The 21,462-nt window shown below is 39.1% G+C and overlaps 1 protein-coding gene across 1 annotated transcript in view; it reads right to left on the bottom strand.

The window, feature by feature from the left end:
• Window positions 1-21,205, bottom strand: part of SOCS5 (suppressor of cytokine signaling 5) — a 120,362-nt gene extending 99,157 nt beyond the window's left edge. The window contains exons 1-2 of the mRNA XM_085315881.1: window positions 20,965-21,205; window positions 8,897-9,050 (exon numbers count right to left, since the gene is read on the bottom strand). The gene's annotated coding sequence lies outside the window, so the exon portion shown is untranslated. The remainder of the gene's footprint in view (window positions 1-8,896; window positions 9,051-20,964) is intronic.
• Window positions 21,206-21,462: the final 257 nt, after the last annotated feature.

The following is a 21,462-nucleotide window of genomic DNA, read 5'->3' as shown; positions in this document are numbered from 1 at the left end:
TTCCATGCAGCGAATACAGCTCACTGTTCAGTTTTTGTGTAGCCAACACTTTCTGTAGCTGTTTTAATATTACTCCAGCCTGAATTTGCTGGAACATGTCACAGGATCCTGTAAACTGTGCAAGTGGAAAATGGAAGCCAGAAACTTACCTAGCCTCTAGTTTTCAGAGATCAAGAGTTCCAATATATTGTCCTCAAAACAACATTAATAGATCTCCATACATTAATGACAGATAAAAGCACTGAATCTGAAAAAGAAGGTCTAAAAATCTGCTCATCATGACTAAGAGTGTCCCCACATGAATGCCAATAATTTTCATTTTTCTAGCACTATTCCTGAAAAAAAAAACTAAATGTGATTTGAGAATGACACATATACCATTTTCCTGAGCCTGCAAAAGATAATTCCAGTGGGTGTTACTGCCCAAAGCCTTCTCAAGTTGCAACAGAGTGAAAAATGAGCAGAGTTTAAACTGATATGGGAAGACACTTTACCAGGTAAGTCCTATAGGATGACAGCAACTTTAAGGTCTTGATGAAGTCTTTGAGGCGACTGTAGAAGCTATTTCAGAGGTGTCCACCATCTATCTTGGATATCGCTCAAGTTAGAGAACTGAAAGCAACGATCTGAAATTACCATCTGACTGCCATCCATTTGGAACATATCACTGAAACTGCGGACTGATACTGTTTAAATTAGGGGCATGAATTTTTCTTTCCACTCTATGTTAGCCCTGATAAAAGCCTCCATTTTAGGATTGTGCTAAGTAACACTGTCTTAACAGCCAAATACGCTAGACATGTAAGAAGTATGTAGATTTTACTCTTCCTTTAAGTTCAGGATTACCTTTTCCATTGTGTCTAGAAAACATTTGGCACATTTTTGTGAGCACAATATATTATACATCAAAAACGAGGTGCTTGGCAATGACACAGTTAAACACACTACACAACTGTCTCATTCTTTTAAATGTCAAATAGATGTTTCACTCTGGTGTATTTCAAACTTGTTAAGAGATTTAGATATAACAGGTGTAACTCAATTTTTCACTGTCAAGCAATAAATATAACTTAAGAAACAATATAGAAACAGAGGGCTTTAAATATAAATGTTTTCTTCACATAGGAACCAGAACATACTAACCCAAAGATTTCAGTGGTTTGTAAAGATTCAGTGACATCTGACTGCATTTTTACCCCATACAAAGAGGTATTTTCCATACAAAGTTCTCCCCTATGGTATCATTCCTCCTGCTAAACCTTTAATCTGGCCTAATTTCTATCAAAGGACTTTAGTCTACTCTGCTTTCTTTCTTTTTTTTTTTTTTTTTTTTTTTTTTAATTTGCTACTCTCAGGACAAACCTGAACTAATCTTTTCCTTCCTTCATGGATGAACCTGAACTTGCAATCAAACAAGAAAACTGGGAACCAGCCACTGCTCTGATGTGAGTCCTTTCAAGAGCACAGGTACCTATATGTATAAATCATCTCTCTATTAAACCTAACAAATGCAGATCAACTAACCATGGACCTGTGCATTAGGAACACGTGCGTGAGTGTGTACAAGTGTGCATGAAGCAGAAGATCAGAACATACTAAGTAACAGTGTTGGATATTAGAGGGGGGCTGTGGAAGAGGCATTTAGGGTTTAGGGAGATGAAAAAGAGCAGGACAAGGGGGCAGGTGTGTTTGGACATGTTATGTGAGGCTGGAGAGAAGGGAGTGAGAATGAAATCCAGAAAGGGCATTCTGTAATGGATGGAGATAAAGGCAGACTGTTCTGGTGAGAGTGGGATGAATAAACTGAAGGAGAAACAGCAAACCACAGCAATGGACTAAGCAAAGGGAGGCTGGTGCAGAAATAGCAGACATCCAGAGTTCAGAGCATCACTGTGTCCAGAAAGGTGAGGCTCTTCCCTGCTGCTGCAGTGTTTCTCTTGAAAGGCTGAGAGACAGTGAAGTGTTCAAAGGCTGTGGCTTTTACTTCCTGCTCTCAACCCCAAAAGGCTGCTTTAAGGAAGAAAACTAAGATTTTAAGCTGGTAAGGAACAGAGAAAGGAAGAACAAGTGAGAGGGAAATAAGAGGTTGGGCCCAACTTAGCTTGTGATTTTATTTCATGCTAYTTGCCAACACATAGTTTAGTTATTTTTCCGGTTATCATTAGATAACATTAAGTTGTGCATCAGGTTGTGACCTGTTAAAGGTGTTCAGAAGGCTTTCAGTCCTCAGCGGGAAATGATTTCACTGCTTCCCCATTTAAAATATTTAATTTGGCCAGAGCATGTCTGTGAGTACAGTGCAGGACTCTAGCTGGAGCAGAGGGGTGGGAGGTGGTCTCTGCTGAAGAGAGGTGAGATCAAACTGGAAACCAAGCTGTGAGGAGCTTGTAGGTGTGAATGTCATCTGTAGCCTTGTATCACATTGAATTAAAATGCATTTGTAATGAACTCTTCCTGCCTTAAGAAAGATTTGGATCTATTGATGCCCTGGAGTGTAGTAGAGCAGCCCCTGGCAACCTCTCCCTGGCTGCCATCACTGTTCCCCCAGAGGAAGGGAGGCTGTTGGGGCTGAACCAGCTGCCCAATGGGGCATAGAAGTTTAGACACCCTGCTTGGCCCGTGAGGTCTTGACTATGGCTAGTTTTGACGGCACTGAGGAGCCCCTCCTCAAACCCTCTCTCACCCCAGATATCTTTATCGCTTGTCCCATCACCCTTAAGAGTGAAGAGGAAGGTGGTAAATGTTCACGGGATACTACCACTAACCTCCAGGGATTAGGGCTCCAGCGCAAAGGCGCTGCAGCACCCCTTTCCCTGAGGAATGGGGTCCTCCGTAAGCTTTCACTAGCGCAGCAGTAGGCTCCCAGGGTTAATACTTCAAAGCAGCTCTGCTAGCCAGCCTAAGGAGCAAGAGAAGGATGAATGGGTTTATTTTACCCCTTCACTGTTTCCCGTCATCAAATAATGGTGCAGGCAGCAGTGAGGTTTCATAACACACTACAGATGATCTAATTAAGAGTTGCTGGTTTTGTTTTGAAAAAGAATTGACAAGTTGCAGGATTGTCAGCTTTGGAGCCAATTTCTTGCAAAGAGTATCCTGTTTCATGTTGCTGGCTAACACACTCATATTCCGACTGTACATTTTCCTGTCCTCTCCATTTAATAATCAGATTCATTTTCATTCTTTATTACCATTCCTTTAGCTTTGCACAGTTTATTACTGTAAATCCAAATAATCTCCATCTGGAATATCACTTCAGCTCAGAGAGCCAAAGTTTTCATATTACTGGGATTTCATTCTTTTTCAGTTTTGAATTCAGAATTCAGTTTTGTCAGTGTTTCAGTTTATTTAACTCTGTCTTCAATTTGTTTTTCTTTTTAGTGGTGAATTGCTGGAAGGATGTTAGCTGAGGTTCTGAGTGTATTGCACTAGATCCTCATTCTGATTTGAAGGTACCAAGTGCTAAAACTTGACAGTTGTGTCACAGAAGAGATTTTACATGTTATTCAACAACCGAGAAAAATGGTTATAATGAATTTCTCCTTTGTCCTCCTAATGCTATGCAGTATCTTCATGACAGACAGTCAAGATAGGCAGTTTAGATGAGCTTTCATAGCTGTTCAGTTGTGCTTCTAAATTTCTGTTATTCTTTCCTTGAAGTGGAGAGTCAATTTTAGTGGTTGCTTTTTTTCCTTTGATTCTGTACTTTCATGTCTCACTAATCTCCCCTAAAATGTTTGTAGTTAATATCAATCATGTGAACATTCATATAGCTTTACTTGTCTTACTGTAAAATTAGTTTATTCTGGTGTTCTTTTCCCACTTATCCATACAATTTGAAAAAAGCTGTTAGAACAGACTTGTTTCGTGACCAAACTGCTTAAATAAAAACAACTAAATCCTTCTTCTCTTTATGATTTCTATGCAAGCAGAGCAGAAACCAATAAAGTAAGTCATTCAGGACTGGTTCTGTCCTCTCTTTCACAGAAGTAAATCTGGAGATCTCTGCTGACTGCTCTGGAGTTATTGCCAATAACAGTTCAAATGAGAACAAAATTTGTGCTTTTATTTGTAACCAGCACTGTAGTTCTCTCATTTTCAGCAAGATGTTCATTCCTGGGTGTGTTTAGTCACTGACTGCAGGATGGTTACAAAGACGGTCATATCTCTTTTCAGCATGCTGTGAACTTATGCTGGTAATTAAGGGTGCTTTTCAAAATACTGCAGAAATTCATTGCACTATGAATAAAGACAATCATTTTTTTTCACTTTCCCTTCAAATCTTAATGCATTATAAATCTCTTTGACCTTGCTGGCCTTCCTCTCCCAAACTATGGAATTACAGTGCTCCTGCACTAGGCTGTAATACCTGATGTTCAGCAATACAGCCCTTCGTGATCTCAGAGGTCATCTGTTAATCTCGTATCTCTTAACATTTTCTGCTTTTTATTGGGACTAGAATTTGGCAGATGCACACTCCATAAGAAGGGTTTTTGTAGTATCTGTTCAAGACAAATGTCTTGTGTTTGAGACTTAAGCAAGCCAAGAAAAGGATTTAAAATAAATTACTATTTTTCTTTTCTGTTTATTTAGTATTGCTGAGTGGTCTGAGATTTTCTGGTAGAAAATTAGTCCCCAGGTTGCTGATGTGATTTCTGTGATCTGCAGTAAATATTGTGGAAATTAAAAAGCTTGAAAAGGAGTTTTCACTTTTCCTGGAATTTTCATCAGTCTATCCTTCTAGTTATCCAATACTGTGTATTCCAGTCTTTGCTTGTGCATGCAAGTTAAGGAAATTCTGCCCCAATAAATGGAGCTTTCCTTCAACAAGCAGGTCTGACAGAGAATCCGTGTTATTTTCCGATGCTTCGCAAGTAACTCATTCCGCACAGATAAGCTCCTTTCTGCGGGCCAGCATTCTTGGGCTCAGATCCTAGGCTGCAGGGAAATAGGAGAAGGCCGGATTGTTAATTCCTTGGCATTTGCCATTTCTAAAGCCGGACTGGGTATCCTGCTACTAGAAATGGTAGGCTTGATTTGTGGAATTCAAGTGCCTATGTTATGCCAGAGTGCGACAAGATGATATGCAGTGGTGCTGCCTGGCTTACGAGTAAACGAAGAGATGAAGAGGCATAGAGAGAGAAGCTTGTGTTCCTGGGGAGTCTCCTCTTGCAAGAGAAACAGTAAATATGTTTACATGCACAGGAACTAGAGTTGGAGAGGCCTAGATGACCTTCAAAATATTATTTCCTAAGTTTCATGCACTTCGCTTAATATGCTTTTAAGGTAAAGGTTTTCCCATGGAATTCATCTGTAATATGAACACTTCTGACACTTTTATCCCTACATTTAGATTGACGTTCTGCTAAGATTTATTATTTTTATGTAGTAATTGTATTCTCCTCCTGACAGAGTAGTGCTGACGCAGAACTCTAACAGTACTGACAGGATCGATGCAGTATTCCCATGTGTCATTCAATCTGTCAGAACACATTTTTTCACTTCTGAAATTTTCTTGAACTTTTATTGACTGATCTCATCAATATGCTACACTGAAAAAAATCAAGGTCTGTTATGATACATTTGCTTGCTAGAAAAGTTTATTCTTTTTGTGAGATATTTATTAAAACTAATTGTTTTAGAAAAGATGTGAGTTGTATTATTGTTTTTAAAAATTGCAATGATTTCAATAAAGCCCCTTTTTGTAGCTTTTCACATCTTAAGGAGCATAAGTTTTCCATAAAAATAATCTTTTATTTTTCAAAAATGGCTGATTTCACTCCAAATGCCAAAAGCCAAGACACTGGAGAATGTGAAAATCTTTTTCTATTTTCATTGGCAAAGAAATCCCATTTCTTATGATATATGATTTTACAGCTTTTTAAGGTGATATGAGCCAATATTATTGCTAACATTTATTTTGTTTTAGAGGAAAAATCAGCAGGGAAGAATATGAGGCTTTGCAAGAGCATACAGAACATTTTAAGTACATTTATTATCCTGGCACTTTTAATACTTCTTCAAATAAATTTATCTTGGTGTTAAGCTCCATTGCCGTTAAATGCCAGTCAGCTTTTCAGTGTTCTAGTACTATTTTTAGGACTTAGAATGGTACCATATGAAATCGTCTCCGAGAGGCCCAGTGTATATTTTTGCAATAAAGCTAATTGTTTAGAAAATTGGTTAGCTTGTTTGTTTTTGTTCATATCCCTTTTGCTTTCCAGAAAAACCCAAGATTTTAAGTAAGTGTGTCTGCTAAATTGCCATATAAATTGAAGAGTTCCTTTTAGATGTGCATATCCTGGAGAAAGAATGACTTGATCAGAGCATTTCAAGTTCACCGTGATGCACGTAGCTGAAGCTCACCTCCTGGGTAGCGCTAATTCCGTTCGGGTAGCAGTCATTCAGTGCCCGCTCCATCCCTCCCCTCCCTGCTCATCCACACAACAAACTAAAGGCCTGGGGTCGTGCAACGGCAATGAATGCTGAAGCAGTTTTTGTCTGTTGCACGAAATGAGAGGATGTTTTTGCAGTATTTGAACATCTGACCTTCATGGTCATATAGAAAAAGCTTTGAACAAACTCGTTCCACCTTGGAGAGCTAAAGATATAGAGTAAACCTATAGATAAAGCAGGAAAGCTGCAGAAAAAACAAAAACAAAAACAAAAACAAAAACAAACAAAAAAAAAAACCTACAGGCCTAGCTCTTACCTGCTTAAAATTTTTTCCATAAATTTCAGCGGAATCAGTCTTTTTACTAAAACAGGACCACAACAAAGCTCTGAGTTTCTATTTCAGACAAAAATGATTCTACCTCAACCTGCAAACTTCTTCCATATTGCCCTGCTCTCCGTTATCTGTTCTTCGCTCACTACTTCTACTGCCCCTCTGCTTTTTCAGTACTGCTGGGATTTTTCATAGGTCCTTCTCTCTCCACACCTGAGCTAGGAGAGAGAAGAGAGAAGAGAGAAAAGAAGAAGGGAGAAAAGCCCTTCAGCATGCCTACTCATTAGAAATCAGCAACAGTAGAAATCCAACATGTGTTAAAGTTAAAATCAGAACCTAGAACTTCACCACCACTTCAGCAGAGGTCACAGGATCCCATCCACTCTGGTACTGATCCCATACTACATAAAGACCCTGGAGAGCAAGCTACCAAAGGAGCTGTGGGCTGCCCCTCCCAGCACAGTCAGGCATATTCCACCTCCCTTCCCCTCTCCACCATCTGCTGCCCTGTCCTATACTGGTCATGAGTGCAAGCACAAGGAAATATAAACAGAATACACTGTTTTCAAACTCAGAAGTATGAAAATGATCTTTCCCTAATAACCTTCAGTTCCTAAGAATGAGGAAAGTGTAGAAGAGAGGCTCAGAACTACCCCCTCCCTCTTCCTCTGAGCCATACCAGAGTGAGCAAGCTAGTCCATTTGTATTTTCAAAGCATTCAATCCTATTCTAACAGGGAGATAAACTGCAAGAAAACATGATTATTTTTTAAGTCTAAGAAAGTAAGTAAGTGCATAAACACAGCAGATCAAAGCTACTTTCCAGACAATTAACAAAATTCAGTCAATTAAATGATGAAAATACAGGGTCCAGAACTAAAGTTGGCAGTCTGGGCCTATTTCCAAGCAGTTCTCAAAATACATCTTTTTGTTGTTGTTATTTAGAAACACTAGATTTAATCCTTCACATTGTAACAATGAGCAGAACTAATCAGCTTGAACATAGTACAAAGTTTAAATATTCAGAGAGAACTCAAAACAGAGTAAAAATAACCCATCAGATTTTAGTTAGGACTAACAAACAAACATACAGAGCTATAGTCTGACATCCTTATTTGGTCCCACCATTATTTGTTTGATGTTTGCACTTTGTCTGTTACGGCATTCTAGACATGTACAATACAACAAAACCCAAACAAACAAAAGATGAACTAATGAAGTTAATATGATGTCAAAATTAACCCAGAAAGAAATCCCTCTTCCACAAAAGAAAAACAAAACCCTCCCCATTTGATCCCCTCAGAGAAAGCCCCAGGTCATGTCTGTACTGGAAGCCTGTGTCCCCTAGAACCTGCAATGGTTCGTGCTGGCTGACATTAGAGTATCCTGAGAATACATCTAGACTGATATTTTGCCAAGGGCTGAATTTTAGTGAAGATTAGGTGTCTTTCAGGAAGATGGTTTTATTCAGGTGACAGAAAGGCTAGGTTTTGCTGGCTAGCATCAAACATGTATACAAATATATGCAAACCAATGGTGACAAAGGCATTTTCTGTTGATAAATCTTTCTAGACCAGATCAGCATTTCCCATCAGTTCTGGAGGTCTTATAGGTTTTGGAAGCTAAGGGAAAGACTCAAATTCAAGAGTTCTCCTTTGAAAATAGCTACCCCCAGACCTTTATGTTTCGGGCAACCAGATGAGCTGATCTCACCAGCACATGTAAAGAGCCAGAAGAGCGGAATCCTCAAAGAATCCTCAAAAACATCTACGCACAGTCATAGACACACTTGAACTGGCTGTAAACTGCATAGCATGGATTTCCATCTAGGTGTAGTTGTAGCATCATGGAACTTGCTCCCATACTTGTAGTTAGCATCTTAGGTAGATTCTGCAGCTTATCCTTAGGTTCATGTTGCTATTGTTTAGACCGCTGTTAGCACTAAAGCCAGCAGGAATACCTCAGGTCCGAGACAGTCACCCTAGCACAATTAATGTAGAGATACCCCTAGACAGTGTCCAAGCCTTATAGAGCTTTTGATGACAAAATAAACATTTTAACTTAACTGAAAATTAAGTGGAAGTCAATGCAGTCTATATAAGAGAGATGAAATGTGCTCTGTGGATGATGCAGAACGGGTACAGCCTTCTTTTGTACTAGCTCAGATTACCTTTGTTCTAGCGCAAGTGAGTGCAGCGACCCAGGATGGAAGTGAGAAACGCGCGAAGGGAGGCAGCAAGGTCCTCGTCCRAGACAGGTGCTCACAGGCTGGTAGTCAGGCTCCACTGCAATTTGGACATAGAGAGGCAGCCAAGGAATGCAAGCTGTAAGAATAAAAGGCAGGCGTATGATTAAATTCACGGGGAAGGTCACAAATATCTGCCACTCCATCTGAGCAAAGTAAATACAGTTTTTACTGAATTTTGACATTACCACAGAGAGCTAGAAATCTAAAGCTGGAAGAGATTTCCCAGTATCATTTAGTCCATGGAATGAAATATATCAAGCTATTCCTGACCACCAACATGGAATGAAATATATCAATATATCCTCACCAATGCTTCTTTTCTGAACAGCTTCCAGTGAAAGTGATTCTACAATTGCAGGTAGCATTCCTTGACCCCCATTTCATTTCTCTTCTAGAAAAAATCTCTAGGAAAAACCCTTCTATATTCTCTAGAAAAAATCTTCTAGAAAAATTTTCTAATTGCTAATCGAAATCTCTTTTGTTGCAAAATTAAGCTAATAACTTCTTAACTTCTTAACCTCTTGCCTGCACCGAACATAGACAACAGTGATCTACTGGGTAACAACTTAAAACATACTTAAAAGATTGCTATATTTCCTCTTCCCTCAGTTTCCTGTGTTTTTTTTTTTTTTGTTTGTTTGTTTTTTGTGTGTGTTTTTTTTTAGCCTATCTTCCTTCTATCTTTCCTCAGAGGTTAGGTTTTCTGAGCTGCCTGTCATTCCATTGCTTCTCTGTCAACTCTTTTTAGTTTTTCTATGTCTTTTTTAAAACACAGTGCCCCAAATAAGCTGAAAAATAAAAATTCAGTACCAAACAGACCAGAAAAGTGACCTTCTTTGTTTTTTGCATGACCCTGTTATTAACACTTCCCAGAATGTCATTTGTCTGTTTTGCAATCATATCACATGCCTGACTCATATGCAGCTTACGATCCACATAACCCCAGATTTTTTTTTTCTACAGAATTGGCTGATATGGACCCTCCGTAAGGATTTTGTGCTCACCCTAAAGGAGAGATTAGGATATTGTGTTGTGACACTTATGAGAGAAGGAAGCCTCAGGACCTATATTCACCAGCCACAATCAAGCTGGACACAACTCAAGTAAGGTACTGTCAACAAGTTTGAATATTAACCTGGGTGGAAACAGTCCCCAGAGAAATGCTTAATCCTGCCATTTGCTTTATGAGTAGATTCATGTGTTCATCAGATCATCTAGTACAACAAAAAGCAATCTAAAACAGATACAAATGGAATCCACGGGCAGAGGGCAGCAGGGAACAGAGATGCCAAGTGCTGCCAATCAGTTCATGCACTTGCAGAACACAGTTCTCAAGACTGTCCAGCCTGTCACCTGTTCCTCCTATATGCTGAATAAACCTGAGAGAGAAAGGGGGATTCACAGTATTAGGCGATGCGAGTGCATTTTTCTTCATTTGTCCTCTCCTTGCCTTGCTTCTTACCTCTCCCTTAGCACAGGATTCATCTCACCTAACTAATCTAAAATTGGCATCATGTCTAAGCTTGCCTTTAGGTTCTTCTACAATCCAGGAAGGGAAGAACTACCCCATGAGCTCTGGGTTGATCTCATGAAGAAATAAATCTCAGATACTTTCTCTCTACATTTACTAGAGAGGGAGAGTAAAGGACAACCTTAGACCAKAGGTCTAATTCTTTCACAGAAAGAAGTGTTTCCACTGAAAAGAAAAATCACAATTATTTCTTTAATAATGAGTGAGGCTCTAGTCCAGCTGATTACCTTTCCAGAGAAACACTCAGAACTGTTCCTTGCATAGCCAAATTCAGTGTACGTATGAGAATCCATAAAGTTTCATTTAAATGCTGAATATCCACTCTGTTCTTTCTTTTACGCATCCTCTGCCTCTATCTCTAGTTATCTATAGCAGATTGTCTTTTCCCAGCCATTCCTGGCAACACCTCAATAACCAGCAGCTGGGTCACATTCGTGGAGTCACAAGAAACAAGCAAAGCTATCAGTTAAAAATGATATGGCCTCTCCCAGCCTTTCGTTAGGCCTGGCATAAACTGACAATGAGATGTAATTTTCTTTTTTGCTTGACCACATTTCTCATAGCACGTAGAAGGAAGCGTAATTTGCTATCACAGCAATTTTTTCCCCTTCACACTTGGCTAACCACACTGTACATTTCACACAGATCTTTTCACTCAGCTGCTGCAAGTTATGGTCCCAATATATCAGAAATCAGAAACTACATTCTCTCAGCTTCATTAGAAGCCATAGAATTCTATACTAAAACTATACATTTCTTTTTTATTGATCTTAATGCAATCAATGCTTTGGTAGCAAACCAAACCTTTTTGACAGAAAAGCTTTGATGGTAGATTTTTTTGCAGACTTGCATATGTAATTATAGATCACATACACTTGTAATTATGGTTCGGTTTCTGAAGAACTCCCTGTAAGAACTGGAAGGTCAACATCATTCCCTAGAAAGGGGGATAAACATCAGCTAAATTTAGGATGCCGAGGGCTGCTGTTTTGGCTTTGGTGAGGAGCAGGCACCAGTCTAGGAGAGGAGCAAAATCATTTTCTCCATCTGAGCCATGCCTGAAGATTCATCTAACACCTCCTTATTTCTGTGATAAGTATTGTACATTTGTCACTAATGGGCACACATCTGTCCATTCCTGACACTACGAGGAAGCCTGAATTGATTTGTTAGTTCTACTTCTCACCATGAGACAGAAGAGGGATTGGAAGCCATACCCATGGAAAAGAGTCTGCATATTCTCCTCGGGTATATTTGTATTCCGCACCTGGAAAAACTTAATTTCATGAAATTAATTAGGGGACGGTTGCCAGCACCACTAGTTTTTATTATAGTTAAACCTTTTCGTAGAGCTACTCTGTGCCCAGAGGTCTAGAGAGTTAGTCTGCATATTCAAACACTAGGTGGTGCCAAGGGTCTATATATTAAAAAAAAAGGCTAATTTAAAAAGAAAACAAAAATGTTCCATTTAGTGGCAATATGTCTCTGTGTGATTCTGTGAATTAGTTCAAAATCTACTGTTAAAATACCTCATTATCTAGGAGGTGACATAAAAAAATATGTACAGGGAGCTAGTAACCCAAGTCTCCAGAGAGTACAGCAATTCAGAAATGAAGTTTCAGTATAAGGATGTTACTAGTGCGGATGGGTCATATTCATCTAGTCCAAAACCCTGTCTCTGACAGTGACCAGTGCAAAGTGCTTGCTCCTGTAGCAAGCAGACAGTCAGATCCCTATCTTAGCCTTAGGTCTTAGCCTAGCACCAGACACTTAGAGGTTTGCTTGAGCACAAGCATATGCAACCAGACTTTTCAAAAAATGTATTTCTAATTCAAAAATTGAATGTTTTTACTCAATATATAAAAACTAGGTGAAGAATTTTATAACTTAACTACACACGTAGTTTGCAAGGTTTAAAAATTCAAAAGGCTGCAAACAGGATCTGTGCTCACCTAATATCAAAGAAACTAAAAATATTTAACTTTTTCTAGATTCAGTGTTTTCTTGAATAGCAATATCATATTTGCTCACCTAGTAGGCTTATTGGTCTCACTACATGTCTGAACTCTTTAGTGAATGAGAAACAAATTACCATAATTTTAAATCAGAAGTACATAATGCCCACCACATATTAGGGAATTCCTATTATCTATAAGATAATCACACTGATAGTTTGGAGGCAAACTGTTATTAAGTTACTAGCAGGAAAGGGCAGAGAGAGAATGAATATTTGATGCTTTATTAGCATTTTTATCCTGATATTCTATTGTTTCAAGTTCTTGACATTGTTCTCTTTTCCCAGTACAGATTTTCCTGTTTGTACACATCTCAAGTTCTTTGGAAAGAGGAAGTTTTGCTTGTCACAAACATGCAAGAGGGCACAACTAGCTTTTCTGGGTCTCTGGAGGAATTCATGTGCTCATTTGTCAGTACAGATGGCCCTGCTATCAGAAGGGTTACCTTAGGTTACATCTCATGCACATCAATGTAGCTGGGCAGAGGATCTGTTTTCTCAGTGGACAAGTGAGTATCATTTTTTCAATCTTTCCAACCTGAGTTTGGTGAATTGTCTACTGAGCATTAGCTTCTAATGTGATTCTGTAGCCAAGAGAGCTAATGCAATTCATAAATTTACAAACAGATCAAAAGTGGAGAGCTCTATTTGATATTTGTTTGATTGATCTCCACTAATTTAGTATTGAGACACTGAAAAGGTTCACAGAAGACACTCGAGTGCCATTAAAAACTGGAAAACATTTTGTAGTCAAAAATTTCAGGAATGTGCTTTGCTTTACTTYTGAAACAAGCGTAAGTCCATAACATCTTGTACAATTGCTCTGCAGATCAGCCATATTTCATATGCCCACTGAATCCAATGTGTCAAGCTCACTGCACCTGGGTAGATTAAGTTCCTTGGATGGGTCATTTTCAATCCCCACTTGACAGTCACATTTTGCAAAGATAGATTAAATATTGTTAAAGGAATAGAGGACCAGTGACAACAAATGAGTCTGTTACCCATTTATTAGGGACCTAAAGGAACAAGAGACTTTGTTTTAAAAGCCTTTTCTGAGAATCACAGAACCACAGAATCACAGGATCGGTAAGGTTGGAAGGGACCTCTGGAGATCATCTAGTCCAACCTCCCTGCTCAAGCAGGGTCACCTAGAGCATGTTAGACAGGGTTGCATCAGGGGGGGTTTGAATATCTGCAGAGAAGGAGATTCCACAACCTCTCTGGGCAACCTGTGCCAGTGCTCCGTCACCTTCATAGTAAAGAAGTTATTCCTTATATTCAGGTGAAACTTCCTGTGTTTTAGTTTGTGCCTGTTGCCTCTTGTCCTGTTGCTTGGCACCACCGAAAAGAATCCGGCCCCATCCCCTTGACACCCTCCCTTCAGGTATTTATAGATCCCCCCTCAGTCTTCTCTTCCCCAGGCTAAACAGGCCCTGGAGAAGCTCTCGCAGCCATTCCTCATAGGGCAGGTGCTCCAGCCCTCTGATCATCTTTGTAGCCCTACACTGGACTCTCTCCAGTAGCTCCATGTCTCTCTTGTCCTGGGGAGCCCAGAACTGGACACAGTACTCAAGATGAAGCCTCCCCAGGGCTGAGTAGAGTGGCAGGATCACCTCTTCAACCTGCTGGCAAAACTCTCGCTAATGCAACCCAAGATACTGTTGGCCTTCTTGGCCACAAGGCACATTGCTGGCTTATGGTCAACTTGTCATCCACCAGGACTCCCAGATCTTTCTCTGCAGAGCTGCTTTCCAATCAGCCACTTCAGGGTTCAAGCCATGTTCATCTACATGCCCAGCAGCTAATTGCTGTTACTCCACTGCCCAGAGAAGCCTGGATAAATAGAGCAATCAGCAGTACTCTGATATGAGAGAATGATGATGGGAAAGCTGGTGCCTGGCACCAGTGGGATTTATGCTTTATTATCAATTGTGCTCACAGGCCAAAACTAACAGCCCCAGTTCCAAATATTCCCATCTTCAGGATAGACACTGTCCTACCTACAAATCCACCTCAAGCCCAAAGCCAGAAATCTGAAGACTAAATGATACTGCTACAATGTTCCATAAGCAGATTTTCCCACTGACAAGCAAGGAGTCACATAAAAGATTTTAATCTAACCCTTTTTAACTGGAGACAAGAGAAAAGGGAAAATAACACCATATCTGCTGCTAGGACCTGGACTGCCTGGAAAGTACATAATGCACAGACATATCACTTCATTCCCAATATGATGCTGGGAACAGACCCATCCTAATCTTCTTCCAAAAGCTATCAGGGCTGGCTGAGACAGCAAGTTACTACTTTCCTGTGACTATACTCACACTGATGTCCAGGCACAAAAAAAGATGAACTGATGAGCTGGTTTATGAGCAGTCCATGAAGAGGCTGCTCATTCTCTTGCACATTGGCAGCTGGCTTAAAAAATTAAGTTATTTTGTCGTACAGACCACATCAGAATTTTCAATCTACAAGACAGAATTGTTCATCGAGCCTTAAAATTGCCTTGGGTAAGAATTATACTTTCTAATTTCTCTTTTTTATTAAAACCAAACTTACTTTGAGATACAGATCATGCCAGAAATGTCACCACAAAAAGTGTTTTGGCTCAGGGTAAAGAATCATACTGATTCAGATCACAGTTCATTTACCAGTTTTTATGGCCATTAACAAATTTCTTAAATTATCTATGTCTGAATTTTTCATCTGCAGAAAAGAAATCTTAGGATTTACATACTTTATAGTGAAGTTAGAAAGTCTAATTTATTAAACTGTAAAGTGTGGTGAGATCCTCAGGTAGAAGATGTGGGGAATAAACAAGGTCTACTTAAAAGTATAGAAAATGATCTCAACAAAAACCAGAATTGGGTAAATTAATAGGAGGAAGATAGACTTTGCTCCACTCTATTAAAATGAATGGCATTTTGCCTGGAATATGAGTCACAGAACAACTTTATTTTCTGAGGTTAAGACATGGCTAGACAACAAAGAAAGGGGAATAGTAATCTGAAGGATAAATTGCAGGAAGAAATAACCAGGAGTATAGTGAGATGATAGCAATAGCACACGAAGAACTACTTTAAGACAAAAGGTAAATTGCATTTTAATACTGTGAAAGCCATTCACGTTAAATGGTTCAAGGCTTCTGCTAAGAGAATAAACCAGATCACACAGAAGGAATGAAGCACGTGAGAGCTTACGACAAAGCATTCTCAGCTAGGAAGACCTGGCTCCGGAAAGAATTTTCAGTAGAGATTAGATGAATCACAGTCTGAGCTTTCATGATTCATTTCAAAACCTTCGTTAACACTTGTAGACCCAAGTAAACATTCACAATACTGACTGAAACTCCCAGCTCTTTACTCAGCAAGCGCTCAAAGCCAGGGAGCCTAACAAATGATATAAACTCATGCTCTGATATCTAATACCACTGTATAGTGCAACACTTAATTATTTGTTGTGCTGTGCATAAGTGTATCAAATGTCAACTGTACCACAAAACAYGGTATTTGCCATAGGGTGAAGGCATACAAATAACTACCATGGTGCACCCTGACTACCATACAACAGCTTGCTACTCCCTGGTAATTTGTCCCTGTTCCCGAGGCCTCACTAAAGTTTCACATTTTCTTATCCCTTTGGAGGGATAAAAATACTTCTGTTCAGCTCTGAATTTTACCTCTTTTCCTTCTGGCATTCAGGCACTCAGGCATTTACAACAAYATGTTGGTTTCTACTTTTCTTGAAGCATCCCACTTGTTTGCAGTACAAACAGTGTATTTGTTTATTACTGCAATGCTATTTCGTTTTTCTACAAAGGATCCCCCTGGATTAGTCTCTGGTCACAGGCAGTCATGCTGTCGGTGCTTAGGAGATTTTGGCAAAATGACAGTAGCAATGCTGGCATCTATCKCCACACACAGCAATATCTCAGCTTGTGATGGCAGAAAACTCCATTTGCTCTTTTCCTGTGGACTAGGGTCACCTTTTTGTGSTATTTTTCAATTTTCTCTCTCATTTAGAGTGTCAGAGTGCTACTCACTTCCTGAAGGTTCACTTTTCACTGAAAAACTTCATTTGCTCAGCAAATTCTAGTTGTGGTTAATTCTGAGCCTTCCAATCATTTCTCTGAGTGTTTTAGAGTCCAAATCACAAGTTCCCACAGTATACATGTGGAAACATGGACACCAACGCCAAGTTCATGCAGCATGCTGCCAAGGCCCATCCACTACTCTGAATATCTTGGTGTCCACTATGTGGCCCAAAAGAAGGCGCACTGCCTGACTTCCACCACTATATAGTTCCTTATAAAAAATGGGGACTGACACCTTGATCTTTGGCTTTATAGAGTTCCCAACAACCTCCTTGTCTCACTGGGCCCTCACCTACATCTATACCGAATAACTCACGAAGCATCTTGCTCCATAGGCTTGGCCAGCCTGAACCTTAATATACATGAAGGCAAATACAGAATGTGGGAGAGAAGAAGGCAGTGCAGCTAGCATTGCAAATGATCAGGAGAATAACTGACACAGAATAACTTTACCGTAGTAAAGAGTCCACATTTCTGCTGATCATCATGCATGGAAACCCTGCAGTCTTGACAGCTTTGCACATCCTGACCTCTGCCCCAAACTAATTCCAAGATTGTATTGTAAAGAGAGACAAACATCACTCTGGGATGCACTGAAATAAATGCCTTATAGAAGACTAGAGCTAATCAATCTGCCATACATCAGCACAGATGAGCTCTTAGTTGGAATCCTATGTCCTACTTTGTGTATCACTCTTAGCAGAGATGCAGAGAAACCAGGGAATCCACAGAAGGAACAAGAGTAACAAGAAGTTTGGAAAATCTGACCTGTGAGGCAAGGTTAAAAGAACAGATTTCAGAAAAGATAAAAACTGAGCAAGGCATAGGATAACTTTTCCAGAATGCAAAAGTAAGGATAAGAGTGTACTTAATAACTGTTTTCCATTTCCACTGTCAATTGGATCACTTGTAAGTGGTTTCATTTTCAATAAGGGAGATTTATACTAGATAATAAGTGTCTTATACAAGGACAGTTGCCCTGACAGAAGACACAGAAGGCTTCTATCACTAACAGGTGAGATAAATATATACCAGGAATGACCTACAGTGCACTTGAGACTTTATTGTGTTGGATAGAAGGTAAAATCACAGCACTGTGAACTCTTGTAATTATTGCATGGATCTGTAATCTGTTGACTTAAGGTTTCCAGCTCAGCTTTCATTAAAAAAAAAAAAGAGAGAGAGAGAGGAGAAAAGTAAGTTAACTGCTTCTAAGACTASAGTGAAAGATGAAAAATATTAAAACTCAAGACCTCAAAAATAAAAAGGCCAAGTCCCTTCCCCAAAAATTATTTGTGGCAAAAATGCTACGATTTCTAAATCAGCTTCACAGTTTGGAAGCCTGATTCACTTTTAAATGTTTGGTAAACTTTTAAACACTTTTAAATGTTAATGCCTCACTCTCACTAAGCTGGATAATCTTTTTGGGCTATAATAGTGCCGAAGACTCTCAACAGCGCTCTCATCATACTGTCCAAAAAGCCAAAACTTAAAAAGGGAAAAAGACAAGTAGCATGCTAGCAAAATAAATTTTACTAAGAGTACCCATTCAARTGGATAAAAGAATTACTGTTTAAGCTACTACCTTGTAGTCTGCTTTGATCATTGTACAAAATTGAACTGAAATAGATGTTAGAAGACCTTCTGCAAAAGTGTATGAGTGCATCATTATTTTTTCTATAGTCACATATAAAATAAAATACAGCTTAGGCAAACATATACGCGAATGCTTATGCATATTTGAAAAGCTATTTGAAATTCCGAGACATTGTTACTGGTATTACAAAAATGATTACTGATAGTCCCATGTAATTCTATATATAATCTACTGCTCATCCACTGCGCCTAAATTTCTTCAACTTAGAAACTAYTGCAAGAGCAGCTACACTGTATACTGCTCATAAAAACATCTAAATAATTTATTAGCTTTACATACCTGGTTGTCTTATGCTACCCTTGTAAGAAAAGTGCTTGCAGTGTTCAGACTGAATTCATATTCTTCTACATTTCCAGCGCATTCTAATCAATAAGGAGGATGCAGAACCACCTCACCCACCACCACCACCAAATGAGGGCATCATGTACGGAATTTCAAGGAACTTACTGTATGTGATTTATATGCCATAACATTTTTACAGAATCAGAATCACAGAACAGTTGAGTTTGGCAGGGATCTCTGGACATCTTCCGGTCCAATCCCCCTGCTCAAGCAGGGTAAGCTCGAGCAGGTTGCCCAGGACTGTGTCGAGCTGAGTTTTGAATATCTCCAAGGATAGAGAGTYCACAAACTCTCTGGGCAATATGCCCTCATAGTGAAAAAGTGTTTTCTTATGTTCAAGTGGAATTTCCTTTGTTTCAGTTTGYGCCCATTGCCTCTTAGCAATAACGTTAGTTTCATCTTTGCTAGTATTTTGATACAACACTAGTARTAAAAGGAACTTTTTATGGTTTATGGCACCTGGTCTGTTCTGAAATTAAGGGATATTCATGAACATGTTTGGTCCTGAAGTTCAGAAGAGGTGACATCAACTTAATAGAAATCCAGTCCTAAAGCCTACTGCCCGCTGATTTCATTGGCTACATGCTTACAGTTAGCACAAAGTATGACATTACTATCTAACTGCTCATCCATTACTTTAATTTTCTGTACATCTGTCCCTACCATCTACACATCTTCAGGATGAATTCTTGAAGGATTGCTCTTCTTAAGAACTGTTAGGCTCTCCCTAACCCTCCCTTTCCAATTGCTCTTCTCTTAGTTATTTTTTTTTAGTTCTTATTCATATGGTTTCTGTGAAGCCCAGTTGGAGGTTGGAAAGGATGCTTCCTATTCTCATTCCTCCCTCAGGCTCTTTTAAAGTACAATACAGGGAGATTCAATGAGCTGGTCTGATTCAAATACAACAGGCATCTCTGCATAAGTATCTTTCATCCCAGGTGACTGCTATGAGCAGAAAGCACTTTGATGGTTGGGAAGGGTTCTTCTCTTTTCTTTTAAGGGTGCCTATAGGTGGTTGGTTGTTAGGGTTTTTAGGTTTGCTTGTTATGAAGAACTGTGAAAGCTGGTAAAAAATCCACAYWGTGTGGAATAAGACTTGTTTTGAAAGTTCTGTGAGACAGGAATTTTTTCTCCATCCAGTTCTAATCACATGTGGGTGGATTAAAGGGGGTAGGCAAACTTTGGGAGAATTAGAACAATTTTCTTTTCTGTAGCAGAGTCATCAATTAAAAACAGACCTTTGTAAAAACATTGTTTATAGTATATATTTTAGCTGAATAATGATATCACATGCCTGAAAATGTTGGTATACAGCTTAATATATTTTAATATAGAAAGAAAACATATTTATATGAGTGCATAGCAAAAAAATAYAAATAAACATAAATACGCATCTTAGACAACCATTCTAGGTATATTTACCTCATATTTTCCAGTATACTATTTATTTAGCATTTGTGATCTGTAGTATTAATTCTTAACTACTCTCTAGATAAATATGCAGGCAGATGTACTTACTGTACAGAACATCATTGTTTCAAGCACTGCACAAACTTAATGATGAGYGATATGCCTTGCCTCAGAGAGTTTTTTGCCTAAAAGATGAACTGGAATGGAATTTTTGAACCATAAGAGCGCAGGGCCAGGAGACAGCATAGTCTGACTCTATGCATTAAAGCCAGCTCAAGCATGTTTAGATGGAAAGATATTTGTCTGTTTTCTTCAAGYTACAATGAAGGTAATTATGCAGCATTCCTATACAATCCATTCTAGCACTTAACATAATAGGATGATGAAAATAAATTGCAGCAATTTTCAGCACAGAACATACACACTTAATATAGGAACTATTTTACTACAGTAAGGACAARGAACAGCTGAACATGGCCATTTTTATAACAACCATTTATGCACTGGAAAACTGTTGGAATCTCTACCCATAAGCTTCCCTTTTTTTAAGCAAACAAACCCATTCCTTAAGCTTTTCTTTCAACTGTGTTTTCTAAAATCTGTCATCAGGACAGAGTTCTCCCACTGAGTCTTTAAAAGGATCAAGTAGAGCAGAATAATTACTTCCTGTGTTTAAAATATGACAGCCCTGTCCATTCAGCCTAGAATGACACTATTTAGTTGACTCAGACGTAGTTTATAATTCACCTTTGTTCCCATATACTTTTCTACCATAGTGCTACATAAGTAGTTATTTTCTATATATACATCTACTGTTTCTGCCTTGCTTGCTAGACTAGTTATGCTCTTAAAGAAGCAAATTAGACTGGTTTGTCTGTTGACAGATTGGCGTAGGGGTGTTGTGGATGCATGCTTATCAGCTTATATTCTAGGTACTCACATATTCTTTCTTCTGTGTTTTATGCAATAAATCTCCTGRACACAAAGTTAGGCTGATAAGTCTATCATTTCCTTGACCTCTCTTTGGAAAGGGATGGGCACCATCTCTCTTGTAGATATCACATGTCRCTCCACGGGGTTCAGAGATTAATTTCAGCCATGGGCTTGAGTAAAAGAAAAACCAATAATGCCATACTTCCTGTGAACAACAAAATCAGAGCACATGCCCAAGTTATCTGCCGTTTGATCCAGAACATCCACTGCTGTAAGTACATGCAATGTTGCCCAAAAATAATATATAYGAACAGACTTCACCTTGTTCTGATCTGACAAGAACAGAGCCTGGCCATTTCTCTCTGCTGTCAGACACGGCAAACCTGTCTTTTACTTACTGATACGTACAGAGCTCCTGCTACTACTGGGAGGCCCACACCAGTTCTGTGTCTGCTCTAACAGCTTTACAATCTTCGTAATGAACATCTTCCAAACACAGCACAAA

This window comes from Rhea americana, unplaced genomic scaffold (assembly GCF_003343005.1).
Source record: "Rhea americana isolate MKP2758 unplaced genomic scaffold, rheAme1 scaffold_44, whole genome shotgun sequence".
In the NCBI taxonomy this organism is placed as follows: domain Eukaryota; kingdom Metazoa; phylum Chordata; class Aves; order Rheiformes; family Rheidae; genus Rhea; species Rhea americana.
The sequence above is the reverse complement of the archived record's forward strand: the minus strand, read 5'-3'. Positions and strand labels throughout refer to the sequence as shown.